At 39.7% G+C, this 18,370-nt stretch overlaps 2 pseudogenes; both read left to right on the top strand.

Annotated features, from left to right (window-relative positions):
* Positions 1 to 1,062: 1,062 nt before the first annotated feature.
* LOC140507445 (tubulin beta-4 chain-like) lies at positions 1,063 to 2,157 on the top strand (annotated as a pseudogene).
* A 2,416-nt stretch (positions 2,158 to 4,573) lies between these two features.
* LOC140508549 (ras-related protein Rab-25 pseudogene) lies at positions 4,574 to 5,180 on the top strand (annotated as a pseudogene).
* The last annotated feature ends 13,190 nt before the right edge of the window (positions 5,181 to 18,370 follow it).

The following is an 18,370-nucleotide window of genomic DNA, read 5'->3' as shown; positions in this document are numbered from 1 at the left end:
AGGCAGCCTCAGCACTGCCCTGGCCTAGGGAGGTCCTAGCTCTTTGGTCACCCAGACAAAAGGATAGCTCACCTCCAAGAAGGACAAGAGGAGGCCACGACGGGCAACGTGCAGAAGATTGCCTAGCAGAGGCAGAGATGGAGGCCCTGGAGGGAGGCTGCCTTTCTGGGATCTCCAGGCTAGGAGCAGAAGGAGCCCCAGGAAGACAGCCAGGAAGAGGAAGCTCATGACCTGTCCTCTGATGGTCCAGTTGTCTCCTTCCCCTACCTGCTGTCTGACCTGAGTCTTTATCCCAGTCAAGAAAGGAGGCTCTACTACTCCCCACTCACAGTTAGGTAATTATCATGCCTCCAGAACTGGCTCACCCCCTTCCAGCCTTCAGGCTGAGACAACAAACTATTATAGGACCAGAAGGGCCTTCCCTGCTCCCATATCTGTTCCTATTAGGGGCCATCTGGCTTTCCCCCAGGATCCTGCCTGACCCTTTGTCTCCTCCTGTTTCTCCGCTTCTTTTCCCAAGAGACCACAGCCTCTCTCAATCTGTTTCTATTTCAGTTTGTAGACCCACACCCACCCAATCCACACTATGGCATTACAAGTCCCAGGCTGATATCGTCATAATTATCCAAGCGTTTATTGATGGAACTGGAATGACTCATAGCTTTCCCCAGCTACTAATAAGTGCACGTGAAAAGTGACCTGACCTGTGATCTAGAGGAGGATTGTAGATCAGCATGAGCCCCAAGGTCAGAGCTGAGTTGACCACAGGAATGGTCAGAGCTGAACCAATATGAGGGGAGGGATGTGGAAGGCCCACCTCCAACCACTTTAGGCTTGAATTCAACTGCTGTTCAAAGGCTGGGTCCTTGTTGAGCAGCCAGGATGATACAGGTTTCTCAAGTTCCTATTATATAAGTATCAATTGAAGGAGTGGAGATATTTAGCCTGGAGAAGGGGAGACTGGGCAGGGTGGGGGAGGGACAGAGCATTCAATAGTGTCTTAGAGAACTTAAAGGGCTGTTTCATGGAAGAAACCCCAAAGGGAAGTATTAGGAACATTGGATGAAGAGGGCCCATTTGGCCGTGAGGTCAGGAAAAACTATCTAATAATTAGAAGCCTCCTAAAGTGAAAAGGGCTGTCTGAGAGGTTACTCTTCAGTAGAAGTCTTCAAGCAGAGGCTTAGTAACAACTTATTGGGTATATATTAGTGGGAATTGGAGGAGTGGGGATGAGATGGACCATATGGCCCCTGAGGTCACCTCCAATTCTGACGTTCTGTGACCTCTCACCTACAAACTGACCTTTCCCTCAAGGAGACCCTGATCAGAGAGAAAAATCATTCAAGTATTGGGGCATTGGATAAGATGCCCTCAATGACTGACACTCTGTGATCTGTGAGCTTAGGGAAAAGACGGTCTTTGGGGAACCCTCACCCTGGGGCTCACTGAAACTGACCCTGAAACTGACCCCTCTCACGTATGGCAACCTGAACCACCTGGTGTCAGCAGTAATGAGCGGTGCCACCTCCTTTCCCAGGGCAGTTTAACTTTGACCTGTGTAAGCTGGCAGTTTCCCTATTCCCATTTGCATGTCTTTATGTCTGGCTTTCTTCCATTGACTAGTCATCATAGCCAGCAGTACCATGCTTTAACTGTGCCAGAGCTCATCCAGCAGATGCTTGATGCAAAGAACATGATGGCTGCTTGTGACCTGTGGTCTCTTGGTGACAGCTGTGTTCAGAAGCTGTAGATCCATGAAGGAGGTATCCAAGCGATAGCTCAATGTTCACAACAAGAACATGGATACCCAATAATGTGAAAACAGCTATTTGTGATATCCCACCCTGGGGCCTGAAAATGTCTGCCACCTTCACTGGTAACAGAGCTGCCATCCAAGAGCTCTTCAAGTGCATTTTGGAGCAGTTTACAGCCATGTGTCAAAGAAAGGCTTTCTTATACTGGTACGCTGGAGAGCGCATGAGTGAAATGCAATTCACTGAAGCAGAAAGCAACATGAATGACTTGGTTTCTGAGTATCAGCAGTATCAGGGTGCCACAGCTAAAGAAGAAGGAGAACTGGAAGATGGGGTTGAAGAGGAGGTGGTGAAAAGCTGGGTATCAGTAAATAATGTTGGAAGAGTGAAAACCATGGTCTAACAGGGAGACTTAAGCTATTAGGGTTGGAGCGGGGAAGGAGTCCTTACATCTGAGAGGGTCTCTGGGGTCTGGCTCAAGTGTGGCTTTCAAAGGAGTATATCCTAACAAGAAATTAGAATGAGACGCACAGGTTGAATAGAGTAACACTGGGAAGAGTGTTGTGATTGGACCAGCCATCTCCCCCACTCCCTCTCCATGACTAAGGATAGTGGCTAATCCTTCAAGGGGAAGGTCACCAAGGTCTGGGTAGGAGCCCATTGGGTACAGAGTCTGCTGCAGGGACTGAGAGCTCAGCTGATGAAGGAAGGAAAAGAAATTAGGTCAGGACACAGTGGGTTTATGGAGCTATGGATGGAGGAATTCCCAGCTACTCTCTCCCAGAGGATGGCAGCTTCTCCTGGAATGGACATCAGGAATCCTGGCCCTGAGCCTGGGTTCTGCTTCCAACTCCCCTCCAGTGAAGGACAGGGCAATTCATTCCACCTTGCAACAGCTTTAGCAAGACTTTTTTCATGATCTCATACTTGATTTGGCCTTTCTGGAACTTCGCCCCAGGCACCTGGTTCTGTCCACTGGAATCAAACAAAGCTAGTTTAATTCTCCTCCACATGACAGTCCTTCAAATATAGCTACCATCTCCTCCCTCCCTGAGCTTTCTCTTTCCCATGTTGAACACTCCTACTTCCCTCAACAACATTTCCATGACAAGGACTCAAAACCTGGCATCATGCTGGTTGCCAACCTCTGGGTACTCTCCAACTTAGTGTGATCCCTTGCCTCAGTTTCTCAACTAATAGAAAGGCTAGAACTAGACTCAGAGAGGGCCCCAGGCAGGTCTTTGAGACTGTAAATTGAAGAGCAGATTACCTACTCAAGGTAAACTCTCCATACTAACGAAATGACAGGTCTGGTGTCTCTACCCACAAAACAAACAATAATTGACCTTTACATACATTTTCACCTTTACAGCTTCCCTGTGATACAACAGGTTTCATCCCCATTTTGCAGATGAAGAAACTGAGTTTCAGTAAAATCCAGTCACTTGACCAAGGTCCCAAAGCTAAATGTCTGATATGAAACTCCCAGTCTAATATTCTAGGCATTCTAGGCTGTATCTCAACTCCCAGGACAAATAGAAAAGGATTAATGGTTATCTTCCCTTGAAACTGAAGAGAGGACAGCCCATAAAATACCTGTAAAGAATGACTCTCAACAAATTCTAGAGCAGCAGAAGTCACACAACAATGGAGTGGAGGAGGTTTCTAGCCCAGGGTGACCCGGAAGGCCAGTGGGAAAGGTCTGTCACACTGGACATGAAGCAGAACACAGCCCAGCCTTGGCTGCGTGGCACTGGGAGGAGCAGGACCAAGCAGGCTTCAGGGGCAGAATCCCCAGCAGCAGCAGAGGTTCTCAGATCCCTCAGCCTACAAATGCCAAAGACAACATCAAAGGTCAGTGAGACCTTTCAGCAGGCAAGGGAGCATGCTCAGCCCTAGCCCCAGGCAGTGGTGGCAGAGGCAGCAGCAGCAACAGCAGTGGGCGTCAGCAGCTGCATTGGCTGCAGCAGCCACAGCAGGCAACAGCTAGCCTCCATTGTTGGAGCCCTTAGTTTAAAGCCCCTGGAGGAACTGAGCACTTGATCTTAATCTCAGCCCTGAGTGCTGGCGTGGTGGAACTGGAGGTGGTTGTGGAGAGGGAATTCTACCACTCGCAGATTATGGGCAGAAAAGTTTCTGGTTCTTCCCAGACCAGTGGGCAGGCTTGATTGTGCCACCTTAGAGGAACTGAGATCTTACAGGTCCCCAGAGTATACCCTACTCTTAACAAAGGACCCAAAAGTCAAGTAACTGGTTGGGAAAATGGTAAAAAAAAAAAAAAAAAAAAAAAAAGGGGGGGGGGCGGGAATAAGACTATAGAAAGTCACTTTCTTGGTGAACAGTTATTTTCTCCCATCCTTTCAGATGAGGAAGAACAATGCCAACCATCAGGGAAAGACATAAAAGTCAAGGCTTCTGCATCCCAAACATCCAAAATAGATATGCAATTGTCTCAGGCCATAGATGAGCTCAAAAAGGAATTTGAAAATCAAGTAAGAGAGGCAGAGGAAAAATTAGGAAGAGAAATGAGAGCGATGCAAGAAAATCATGAAAAGCAAGGCAACAGCTTGCTGAAGGAGACCCCAAAAAATGCTGAAGAAAATAACACCTATAAAAATAGGCTAACTTAAGTAGTGACTGAGTCTGTCTTTGTTCTTTCCCACTGAAAAGACTGACTGTCCCCAGTGAGACGAGAGTCAGGTCAAGGCCTCTAGAGAGCAGATGGTTGAGGGGCACAGAGCCAATGCCCTAATCCCATTTTCCATCCACATATGTCACTACAACTACACGTATTCATACACATTCGATGCGGGACCAAGATGGAAAATGGAGCAGAAGAGGATTATAACTTTGTCTTCAATGTGGTGCTTATAGGGGAATCTGGAGAGGGGAAGACCAACCTGTTGTCAAGATTCACAAGAAATGAGTTCAGCCATAATAGTTGGACACCCATAGGGGTGGAATTCTCTACTTGAACTGTGTTGCTAGGGACAGCAGTTGTCAAAGCCCAAATCTGGGACATAGCTGGATGGGGACAATACCACGCCATCACTTCAGTGTATTACAGAGGGGCAGTGGGGGCTCTTCTGGTATATGACCTGACCAAACACCAGACTATGCTGTGGTGGAGCACTGGCTGAAGGAGCTATATGACCACGTGGAAGCCACCATTGTTGTCATGCTGGTGGGCAATAAGAGTGACTTGAGCCACAAAAGAGAGGTGCCCACTGAAGAGGCCCGCATGTTTGCTGAGAATAATGGAATCCTGTAGAGCTGGCCTTCAAAACTGTCCTCAAAGAGATTTTCACCAAGGTGTCTAAGCAGTGGCAGAACAATGCCCAAGCCAAAGCAGTCACTCTAAGCAGTGCCCAACCTGCGCAAGAACTGGGGTCTGAGGAGAAGAAGGCTTTCTGTATCAACCTCTGAAGCCAGTGGTGATCAGAGTATATTGACCTGAAGCCTCTACTGTTTGGCATAATTTCCTATCACTCTCTCCCCATGAGTCTCAGCCATAAAAGATGTCCCCTTCAGTTGCACCTTCACTAAACAGAGGGAGAGGGACCCAAATGTCAAGTTGGCTTTGGAGATCTGTAACAGATCATTGTCTTAGAGTGTTAGAGGAGTTTCTATAGCCCAATTCCACATCCCTTTCCTATTACTCTTGCATGTCCTTTCTCCCCTACACAAGATTAATTAGCTTTGGGGATATTTCTGTGCCTGTTGAGAAGGTCGTCTGGCCCTAAGCACCTTGCTCTCACTCACCCAAAAATCTAGTATTCTGTTGCCTGCTTTTTTGCTTCCTTCCCCTGATCCCCTCCAGTAATGCCCCCTACTAGATCCCACTAATAAAAACTGTTTTGTGACAAGGAAAAAAATAGGCTAACTCAACTGGCAAAAGAGGTCCAAAAAGCCAATGAGGAGAAGAATGCTTTAGAAAGCAGAATTAGACAAATGGAAAAGGAGGTTCAAAAGCTCACTGAAGAAAATAGTTCTGTAAAAATTAGAATGGAACAGATGGAAGCTAATGACTTCATGAGAAACCAAGAAATTACAAAACAAAACCAAAAGAATAAAAAAATGGAAGATAATATAAAACATCTCATTGGAAAAACAACTGACCTGGAAAATAGAACCAGGAGAGACAATTCAGAAATTATGGGACTACCTGAAAGCCATGATCAAAAAAAGATCCTAGACATCATCTTTCATGAAATTATCAAGGAAAACTGCCCTGAGATTCTAGAACCAGGGGGCAAAATAAATATTGAAAGAATCCACCAATCACCGCCTGAAAGAGATCCAAAAAGAAAAACTCCTAGGAACATTGCAGCCAAATTCCAGAGTTCTCAGGTCAAGAAGAAAATATTGCAAGCAGCCAGAAAGAAACAATTCAAGTATTGTGGAAATACAATCAGGATAACACAAGATCTAGCAGCTTCTACATTAAGGGATTGAAGGGCATGGAATACAATATTCCAGAAGTCAAAGGAACTAGAATTAAAACCAAGAATCACACACCCAGCAAAACTTAATATAATACTTCAGAGGAAAAAATAAGTGGTCATTCAATGAAATAGAAGACTTTCAAGCATTGTTGATGAAAAGACCAGAGCTGAATAGAAAAACTGACTTTCAAACACAAGAATCAAGAGAAGGATGAAAAGGTAAACAGGAAAGAGATATCATAAGGGACTTACTAAAGTTGAACTAATTACATTCCTACATGGAAAGATAATATTTGTAACTCTTGAAACTTTTCTCAGTATCTGGGTAGTTGGTGGGATTGTACACACCGAGAGAGAGAGAGAGAGAGAGAGAGAGAGAGAGAGAGAGAGAGAGAGAGAGAGAGAGCGCACAGGGTGAGTTGAATAGGAAGGGATAATATCTAAAAACATAAAATTAACAGGTAAGAGAGGAATATATTGGGAGAAGAAAGGGAGAAATGGAATGGGGTAAGTTATCTCTCATAAAAGAGGCATGAAAAAGCTTTTTCAATGGAGGGGAAAAGGGGGGAGATGAGAGGGGAAAAGTGAAGCTTAATCTCATCACATTTGGCTCAAGGAAGTAATAACATGCACACTCAATTTGGCATGAAAATCTATCTTACACTACAAGAAAAGTAGGGGAGTAGATGATAAGCAGGGTCAAGGGATGATGGAAGGGAGGGCAATAGGAGGAGGGAGCAATTAGAAGTAAGCACTCTTGGGGAAGGACAAAGTCAAAAAAGAGAATAGAAGAAATGGGGAGCAGGACAGGATGGATGTATAGTTAGTCTTATACAACATGACTATTATGGAAGTCATTTGCTAAACTACACATATATAGCCTATATTGAATTGCTTGCCTTCTCAGTGGGGATGGATAGGGAGGGAGGAAGGGAGAGAAGTTGGAACTCAAAGTTTTAGGAATAAATGTTGAGAATTGTTTTTGCATACAACTGGGAAATAAGAAATACAATTAATGGGGTATAGAAATTTATCTTGCCCTACAGGACAAGAGAAGATGGGGATAAGGGAAGGGAGGGGTATTAGAAGGGAGGGCAGATTGATGGAAGGGGTAGTCAGAATGCTTGGCGTTTCGGGGAGCGGGGAGGGGAGAGATGGGGAAAAAATTGGAACTCAAAATTTTGTGGAAATGAATGCTTAAAACTTAAAAGAAAGAAAGAAAGAAAGAATTTTTTTAAAAAAGAAATTGAAAAGAAGACAGTGTGTATATCTAACTCCTCTTATAGGACATACTGAGAGTTCAGTATGCAAGAGGGTAACAAGACTGCAAAAGGGACTTCCAAGGGAAGTGAAAACTTTTGACTCAAATTCTTCCTGGCTTCCTCAAAAGCAAAGGCATTGGGGGTTGGGGGGCAGAAACCACATCCCCTGGGAATTCTGCTCAGACTGGTATATCTCTGAGATGCTGCACGTGTATAGGAGAGGAGGAAGGTTTGTCTACTGTTTGACTCCCCAGGTCTTGGCATAGAAAGGCAGGAAGCAAAGCTGGCAGAAAGGGCCAGGGTCCCCCGCACACCATTATTCCTGGGTGTTGGCATCCAGAGCCGCTGAAATCACAGGGAAAGCTAGGGAAAACATGTCCAAAATGGTGGTGATCAGAAATTTGCTGGTAAATGTTTAACAACTGACTCTCTGGGGAAAAAATTGTACACAGAACATTTTTAAGTTTAAAATGCATCATTTATATTTTCTCTACTGTTTTCTTAAGTCTAGACAATCAAAAAAATAATAAATCAAGTTATAGTATTTGGCAAATCCCAAGGTGTTAATGCTCACATTGAATTTTTAACAATTCACTTTCAAGAAGTGACTCCAGCAGAGAACCCTAGTAGTGTAGATGAGAAACAACTCTTTTCCAGTAATCCAGTAATCCTATTGCCCAAATAAAATGTAAGGAGAGCAGAGAGAGAGAGAAGCTGAAACTGGGTGGCACAATGGACGGAATGCTGGAACTGTAGTAAGGAAGACCAGAGTTCAAATCTTGCCTCAGACTGTGGGAGGTGCCATTTAAGTTCTGTCTGCCTCAGCTCCCACCCCCAACAGGAAAAATAACAGCACCTAACTTGTTACAAAGATGAAATGAGATAGTATATGTTTTACAGATCTTAACTTTTTAAAATGAATGTTCAAAATTGTTGTTGCATGCAACTGGGAAATAAGATGTACAGGCAATGGGGTATAGAAATCTATTTTTCCCCACAGAAAAATAGAGGGGCAGGGCATGGGAGAAGGGGGTAGGGGTGATAGAAGGGAGGACAAATTAGATGAAGGGGTGAATAGGGAGCATGCTGTCCTGGGGTGGGGGGTTGCAGAGATGTGGAGAAAATTTAGAATTCAAATTCTTGTGGAAGTGAATGTTGAAAACTGAAAAATGAATTATATATTAATTTTATTAGAAAAAACAAAAATTCCCTTTGAGCTCTAGATCTGTCATCTTTGTTTCTTACAGAATCAATACTCAGCTGCAGTTGTATACTTTGTGTTTGTCTCTGTTTCAAGTATATTTCTTGCAAACAACATATTGTTGGATTCTGGTTTCTAATCCATTCTGCTATCTGCTTCTGTTTTATAGGCAAGCTCATCCCATTCACAGTTGTGATTACTAACTGCGTATTTTCCTCCATCCTCTTTTCTTCTGTTTATCCTTCTCTCTCTCTTTTTACCCTGTTGCTTCTCAAAAGTATCTAGTGTGAATTTTCCATATCATTCTAAAATGTACTGGCTATTGCAAGGACAGGTGTTAGCTAAAAGTTTACCTCTGTGAGAACAAATACTTAAATTTTCTGGAGAACAGAATCAGCCATGTGAATTATTGAATTATTGAAATTTCTATAGGAAATTGAAATTGAAAATTTCTATAGGAATGCTGCATTTCAGTATGATATCACAAATATTAGCAAGGACCCTGAAATACACTGCTGTACAGGTTCTTAGATCTGCTTTTCTAAAAGGAAAGCAACTTTTGAAGGGTCAGCAATCTACTTTAATCAAGCACATATATCATTCACTTAGTTAAGGGGGGAAAGTCAGCACCCTGAATTTCAGAAAAAATACAAACAGAAATTACAAACAGTAAGATCAACAGACAGGACTTCCAATTGTCTGACCATAAGCAATACATACATCACAGACCAAGAGATCCAGCTGTCTGACCATTACAAACCTATATAGTTACCAGAGAGAGAAACACCAACATCTGGGTTTTCAAAACCAGAGGGCTCCTTAGCTGCTACCCAGAGTCTCATCTGGCCAAACACTTCCAATAAGTGAGCCCCAAAGTAAAATCTCATCTCAGAGTGTATATATATATATATATATATATATATATATATATATATATATATATATATATATATATACACACACACACTTTTTAGAGCCCGAGGGCATCACAACCCTTGAGAACCAGTACCTCATTAGAAATTAACAAAAGGTGTGGTCTTTCTTACAAAACAAATCTCCCCTGATCAAACTTCCCTTAATGGGAAGGCCCATTAATGGGTGGGGAAGATATTTCACTCTCATTAACATTACATCATGTCAAATTAAAAAACTTGAATACTTCTTCACAAGGTAAAACTAAGTCTATATATGATATGCAGCCAAAAATCCAAGAATTTCAAAACAAGCTATCTTTTTTCAAAACATTTCTTCAAAAGGAAATCTCAGAGGAACATTTTCATCGGTTAGCAAAGGTCATTGATGAGCAGGGTGATATATGCGGATCGTTTGAAGAATATACAGCTGTTATAGACCTACTAACTGGAAAACACAATGAAAGGTTCACTGACTTTGAAAATCATGAAATCACACTCACATTAGCATTTCAGTCTCATGTAGTTGATATCACCAAGACACCTAAAGAACTACAGATGGAATTGATTGAGCTCTCAGTAGATAACATTTTAAAGTCCTTGTTTTATGCTAAGAAAGATTCAATTGAAATATAAAAAATGCAGTAGATTATGCACACCTTCAGCAAAGGTGCATTTTCAGCCCAAAAAATGTGTTCTTGCTTTTCAACCACTTATTGCTGTGAATCTACATTCTCCTACCTAACCCAAATCAAGATTATCTTTAGGTCACATATGACTGATACCCATCTGATCAACTGAAATTGCAGATATGTATGATGTAACCAAATATTCAAATGCTTTCCAACTAAAAGCAGACAACAAAGTCATTAAAAGGTCAGTTAACTTTAAAATTAAATAGTTTTCATTTTTTTGAAATTATTAAGTACATAGAGATTTACAAAATAATGTACCTTTTTAAGTGACTCTAATTGAAGTTTCTTGAATGCAACTTTAGTTGATTACAGCTGTCTTTCAACATGAAAAGTCTCCCCACTTCTGTTCTAGACTGAAACTAGTCTTTAATCCAGTCTCTTCTCTTCTTCACTTATATCAGGTCTTGGTTTGACTTTGTTAAATTTTCTTACTTTCACAGTGTAAAGGATTTAGTTATATCAGGTCCAATGCCAGGACTCACAGGATGAAGTTGAGATAGAAGGGATATTGATCAGGGAAGGGTTGCTGTATATACACGCCAAAAAGCAGCACTGCATTGCTAGTAGAGTGTATCACCAATGATAGTTTTTTAAGATGTCTTATGCATATGTAGATTATGATAAAGCCTTGGTTTCTCAACTGACTATGGTGGCACTGGATGTAATGTTTGAGAAGCAAATAAAATCACTTTTCCAAAGATGACCACAATCTTTTGTGGGGAGAAGAGTAGTGATTCATTCTTTTTTATTTTTTTAAATTTATGGACTAAAACATTTACATAACAGTATAATATGAAGAAAATGATTGCACATGAAACTGCAGATCTACTATGTATAACTTGTTATTGCTTCTAAATGCAGTAGAACATTGGTTTACAAGTAACCTGGTTTACTTATGTTTCACTGAATAAGGACAAATTTTTTGCAAAATTTGTCATGCAGGACAAACAAAAATTCACAGTATGAACATCATGTTTGGACTTGAATGGCTCACAAAGGGATGGCGTTCAACTAGGACAAATGGTCTTGTTTTTGTTGTTTTGCTTTCATATGTCAAATAAAGGAACTTCAGGTCAGTATACCACCTAATTGGCCTCATTTGACGTTGACTTTTCATGAAGGCAGCATTGTTGGCTCCTAACAGTACCATTACAAGTGTGTTCACATGAGTTCGCATACATATGGTAGTACTTTGCAATAACCCTTCCTCTTCCTTCTCCCTCTTATCTCCCTCATGCCAACTACGACTCTTCTCAAAGGTAAAGTGTGGGTTAATTTATTTTATTTTTTGTTTATATTGTGTACCAATAATTGCTAGTGTATTTTAGGTGCATTAGGGACAAAAAACTTACTTAAAATTATAAATAATTATTTTTATATGAATATTTTGGGGGATCGATATTTTTGATACGAATTTATATGAATATTTTTGGTACTGATCATCGAACTTTACATTATTTCCTGTGAGAAAATTCACTTTGCAATATGAACAAATCGCATGATGAATAGAATCTCAGAATGTATTAAATTTGTAAGCTGAGGTTCTACTGTATGCAACAATTATCATGTAATTTTTTTTCTTTTCTTCCTTCCCTTCTCCCTACCCTAGAGATGGCCACCATTAGACACAAACATGTGTGTGTGACTGTGTGTGTAAAATTATTCTATGCATACATCTATTTATTTCTCTTTCTCTGGATACAGATTGCTTGTTTCTTCATATTTAGGTATTTATAATAGTCAAAATAACTTATTCACTCTAAGTCATTCTTAAAACAATAAAGATGTTACTGTGTACAATATTCTCATGGTTCTGCTCATTTTGCTCTTCATTATTTCATGCAAGTCTTTTCATGGTTTTCTAAGATCATTGAGCACATGATTTCTTATAGCATAGCAGTTTTACATCACAATCAAATACCAGAATTTGTTCAGCCATTCCCCAATTGATCAATATCCCTGCAATTTCTAGTTTTTTGACACCACAAAGAGAGCTGCCATACAGATCTTAGAAATACAGGTTCTTTTCCTTTTTCCCTAATCATCTTTGGAAATAGACCTCATAGTGATATTACTGGATCAAAGAGTATAATCCAGATTGCTTTCCAATATGGTTGGATCAGTTCACAACTGCATTAACAATGAATCAATTTCCCAATTTTTCCATATCCCCTCCAACATTTTTCACTTTTCCCTTCCATGATCTCAAATGATATCTCCAAGTTATTTTGATTTGCTTTTCACAAATCAATAATGATTTAGAGCATTTTTTTCATTTGTCTATAGAATGTTTTGACTTCTTCATTGGAAAACTACCTGTTCAAATCTTTTGGCCATTTATCAATTGGGGAATTGTTCAGCCTAGAGGCCGATGGACTACCCGAGTCTTACCTTTCCACAGGTCTTCGGCGGCCAACCAGATAAACGTATTGAGAGAAGAGACTTTCCAGAGTCGAACAAGGGTTAGGCTTTATTCAGGGTCTTGGTTACATGTGCAGGGTGAATTCTTCCTCAGGAGAGAGGAATCCTCCTCCTCCCAAGGTGTTAGGATCGTACAGCAAGAGGATGGGAGCGGAAGAGGGGGGGACCCTCTTCCCTCCAAGGGCCCCTCAGTGCGAAGAGCTCCCGGAGGGGACTCCGCATCCAGAAGAGGAGCCTTCAGGCTTTCCTGTCCCTACTTAAGCTCTCCTGCCGCATAGTTTGCACCTGAATACCATGCCTGCTCTCAGCCCCTAGCTAGTCAACAACAGGTGTGCTCAGACCACGGGCCAATCTCAAGGGTGGGATGCTCTCCCCAGCAAGTTTCCCACGGAGAAGAGGTGGAAATGCACGAGATAGCCCGTGTTTCACGCCTCAATCCCCAGCTGTTCCCTGGGGGGCCTCGTGAGAACTCTGAGGTTTAGAGGTCCTCACTTTTACCTGCCTGAGACTGTCCTCATGAAACTGAGCTTACACCCCCAACAGGGAATTACTCATATCCTTATAAATTTTACAAAGTTCTTTATATATTTTAGATATGAGACCTTTATCTGAGAAACTATTCATAAAAAGTTTTTCTCAATTATCTGCTTTCTTTCTAATCTTGGTTAAATTTGCTTTATTTGCACAAACTTTCTTTGTTTATTTAATATTTTATTTTTCCCTAGTTATATGTTAAGACAATTTTTAACATTTGTTTTTAAAGCTTTGAGTTCCAAATTCTCTCCCTTCCTCCCACCCCATTCCACTCACTCCTCATTGAGAAAACAAGTTATTCGATATAGGTTGTACATGAGTAGTCATGCAAAACATTTCCATAATAGTCAAATTCTAAAAGAAAACAAAGACAGAAAAAACTCAAGAAAAATAAAGTTTAAAAAAGTGTGCTTCAGCCTGTATTCAGACACCATCAGTTCTTTTTCTGGAGATGAATAGATTTTTTCATCATAAAACCTTCAGAGGTGTCTTGGATCATTGTATGGCTGAGAATATAGCTAAGTCATTCATAACTGATCATCTTACGATAAGGGGCAACTAGGTGGTTCAGTGGATAGAGCACCAGTGCAGGAGTGAGGAGGACCTGAGTTCAAATATCACCTCAGACACTTGACACTCATTAGCTGTGTGACCTTTGGCAAGTCACTTAACCCCAATTGCCTCATCCTGGGTTATCTCCAGTCATCCTGATGAATACCTGGTCACTGGAATCAGATGGCTCTGGAGGAGAAGTGAGGCTGGTGACCTGCACAGCCCTCCCTCACTCAAAACAAAGTCAAGTGCAAGTCATGTCATTATTTCTCTGATGGCATAGTCTTCTTCAGGAATGAAGGATGAACATACCAAAAAAAAAAAAAACCTCTTACAATAAATATTGCTGTACCTTTGTACATAGTACATTCACTTTGCATCAGCCTAAGCAAGTTTCTCCAGGTTTTTCTGAGAGTATCCTACTCACAATTTCTTATACTATAAGAGCATTCCATCACAATCACATCCCACAACTTGTTCAACCATTCCCCAATTGATGGGCATCCCCTCAATTTCTAAATCTTTGCCCCCAGAGAAGAGCTTCTATAAATATTTTTGTATGTACAAGTCTTATTCCTTTTTGTTTTTTATCTCTTTTGGGATACAGACCTAGTAGTGATATTGCTAGGTCAAAGGCTATGTATGGTTTTATAGCCCTTTGGGCAAAGTGGGATTTTTGTTGTTTCTTTTTTGAGTTCAGTTTCCCAGGTTCATTGAAAACATCTGAAGGACTGATCTCCTTTGAACCCTGATGGTTCACAGCTGTGCTGAATCACGTAGATTTCTTGCCTACTGACTCTGAGCCAATTAGGGGCTGAGTCTTTTTTATATATACTGGGATATTGGTATTTTGCTTTGGATATTCACTTATGAGAAGGACTTTTGATTCCCTGGATGGGACTCTGAGTAGCTGTTTGTTAAAAGCCCCCTGACTACTCAGAGGTTTGTTCCCTCCCATCTGGTAGTGTATATAGGTGGCTGTATTACTTTGTTCATACAGTAAGAGCACTGTCTGTTGAATCTTTGTGCTAATTTATCTGCTTGTATTTTCTCCATTTGTATTTTCTCCATGTTCCAGATGTTAACCTTTCCCCTGGATTTTTAACCCCTTTGAAGCTATCTTTCTTTTATAAAGTAGATCAAAAGATCTGTGCTAGCAGCCATCCTGGGTGTGCTAGGGTGCTTGCTAATACAAGGGCATAAGATATTGGTCTTTGCCCAGTTTCTGCCATAATGCTTTCCAGTTTTCCCAACAACCTTTATCAAATAATAAATTCTTATCCCAAAACCTTAACTCTTTACACTTCTCAAATACAAGGTTATTCTGTTTATTTGCTGCGATAAATATGTCTACTCTGTTCCATTGGTCTATATTTCTATTTCTTAGCCACTACCAGATAGTTTTGATCATTACTGCCTTATAATATAGTTTAAGCTCCGGAACCATTAAACCTCTTTCCTTTACATTTTTGCATCATTTCCTTTGATATTCTTGACTTTCTGTTCTTCTAAATGAATTTTGTTATTATTTTTTCTAATTCAGTAAAATAATTTTTAGTAACATAGTTGAGATGGCATTGAATATATAAATTAATTTGTGCTAAGTTATCGTTTTTATTATATTGGCCCTGCCTACCCATAAGTAATTACATTTTCTCTAATTATTTAAATCTAGTTTTACTTGTACAAAAATTTTTATAATAATTTTATTTATAAAATTGGGTTGTTTTGATAGGTCTAATCCCAGATATTTTATACTATCTAGAGTTATTTTAAATGGGATATCTTTTGCTATCTCTTCTTATCGAGTTTTGTTTGTGATATATAGCAATGCTGATGGTGTGGATCTACTTTATATCCTGTTGCTTTGGTAACATTATTAATTGTTTCAACTAACCTTTTAGTTGAATATATAGGATTTTCCAAGTCTACTATCATATCATGTGCAAAAACAGATAGCTTTATTACTTCATTGTCTATACTGATTCATTTTATTTCTTTATCTTCCCTCATTGCTATTGCTAGGATTTCCAATACAATATTAAATAATATTGGGAACATTGGGCATCCTTTTTTCACACCTGATCTTACTGGGAAGGATTCTAGTTTATCCCCATTACAAATAAAGCTTGATGATGGCTTTGAATAAATGATTTTATTAATTTAAGGAAAAATCCATTTATACCAATACTTTCAACTGTTTTTAGGAGGCATGAGTGTTGAATTTTATCAAAAGCTTTTTCTGCATCTATTGACATAATCATATAATTTTTTTAAACTTTTAGTATTGATGTGATCAATTCTGTTAATAATTTTCCTTGTGTTAAATCATTCTTGCCTTCCTGACATACATCCCACTTGATAAGAAGTATAATTTTGTGATATATTGTTATAATCTCTTAACTAGTATTTTATTTAGAATTTTGCATCCATATTCATTAATGGAATTGGTCTATAATTTCTTCCTCTGCTTTTACTGTTCCTATTGATACCTAAATATCACATTTGTTTCATTAAAGGAGTTTGATGGGACCCTTTCTTTGCCTAGTATTCCAAATAACTTATTTAATATTGGAATTAGTTGATCTTTAAATTCACTTGCCAGATCATCTGGTTCTGGTGTTTTTCTCCTTGGGAGCTCATTCACAACCCATTCAATTTCATTTTCTAAAATAGGTCTATTTAGATATTCTATTTCCTCTTCTGCTAATTTAGGCAGTTTATATTTTTGTAAGTACTCTTCCATTTCACTTAAACTGTTAAATTTATTAGTATGTAATTGGACAAAATAATTCCTATAATTGCTTTAATATCACTTTCATTAGGGGTGTATTCACCCTTTTCATTTTTGATACTAGTGATTTGGTTTTCTTCTCTTTTTTTATTTTTTAATCAAATTTAATCTTTTTTAATCAGATTAACCAATTATTGATCTATTTTATTTGCTTTTCATAAAACCATCTCCTAGCTTTACTATCAGCTTTATCCATCTCATCTCTACTTTTTAGGATTTCTAATTTAGTGTTTAATTGGGGATTTTTAATTTGTTCTTTTTTGAGTTTTTTTATTGCATACCTACTTCAATAGTCTGCACTGTCTCTTTTCTATTGATGTGTGTTCATCCTTCATTACCAAAGAAGACTATGCCATCAGAGAAATGACATGATTTGCACATGACTTTGTTTTGAGTGAGGGAGGGCTGTGCAAGATCATCAGCCTTACTTCTCCTCCAGAGCCATCTGAATCCAGTGATCAGATATTCATCAAGATGACTGGCAATGAACCAGGATGCACTGGAAGACCTTGGGCCCTTTAGGCCAAGGTCGTTGCAGGTACTCTCTTAGGGTGAGGTAACACCCATTCAATGAACAGATCTGTTTAAGAAACAGCAAGGGCATGGCCCGTTAATGAGACCAAGAAAAAGAAAGACATCAGGCTGGGAGGGAAACAGCAACAGTTACTATTGATAATCACTCTAAATCCAGGAGGGTCCAGAAGAGCCTTTAGGCAGGGGCTCATTGGTGTCCCAGTTTCAGAGTGAAGTAGGTTTCAGGTTTTGGGAAAGGAAAAGACAGGGTAGGGCAGCACAGGGCAGCGCAGGGAAGGGGAGGGGAGGGGAGGGGAGGGGAGGGGAGGGGAGGAAACAAGCCCAGTAAAACCCAAGTCAACTGGACATCTTTCAGTCATACAAATTTACCTTCCTTTGGAGAAGAGAAGGAAGGGGAAGGGGAGGTAGACATTCTATTGATGTAAGCATTTAGAGAAATTAGTTTTCCACTGATCACTGCTTTCGCTATATCCTGTGGGTTTTGACATGTTGTCTCATTAGTGTCATTCTCTTTAATGAAATTACTGTTTCTATGATTTGGTCTTTAATCCACTCATTATTTAAGATTAAGTTGTTTAACTTCCAATTCGTTTTTAATCTGTGTTTCTATTGTCCCTTATTAAATATAATTTATTGTATGATCTCAGAAGAATATTTTTAATATTTCTGCTTTTCTACTTTTAGCTGTAAAAATTTTATGTACTAATATATGGTCAGTCTTTGTCATGGTACCATGAACTGCTGAGAAAAGGTGCAGTACTTTCTATTTCCATCCAGTTCTCTCCAGATTAGACACACACACACAAACACACAAACACACACATATTCTCTCTCTCTCTCTCTCTCTCTCTCTCTCTCTCTCTCTCTCTCTCTCTCTCTCTCTCTCTCTTCGCTTCCTTAACTTCTTTCTTATTCATTTTTATGATAGATTTTTCCACTTTTGAGAAGGGAAGATTAAAGTCCCCTACTACTACTATCTATCTCCATCTTTAATTCATTTAACTTTTCTTTGAAAAATTTTGATGCTATAGTATTTGGTGCATATAGGTTCAGTATCGACATTGCTTCGTTGTCTGTGATACTTTTTATTCAAAATGTGGTTACTGTGTTTATTTCTTTTAATTAAATCTATTTTAGACATAACTTTGTCTGAAATCATAATTGCTACCCCTGCCTTTTTTACATCAGGTGAAGCATAATAAATTCCACTTCAACCCTCCATTTTAACTCGGTATGCATCTCTCATTCTTAGATGTGTTTCTTGTGA

This window comes from Notamacropus eugenii, chromosome 5 (genome assembly GCF_028372415.1).
Source record: "Notamacropus eugenii isolate mMacEug1 chromosome 5, mMacEug1.pri_v2, whole genome shotgun sequence".
NCBI lineage: Eukaryota > Metazoa > Chordata > Mammalia > Diprotodontia > Macropodidae > Notamacropus > Notamacropus eugenii.
Note: the sequence above shows the minus strand (reverse complement) of the source record. Positions and strands in the feature narration are given on the sequence as shown.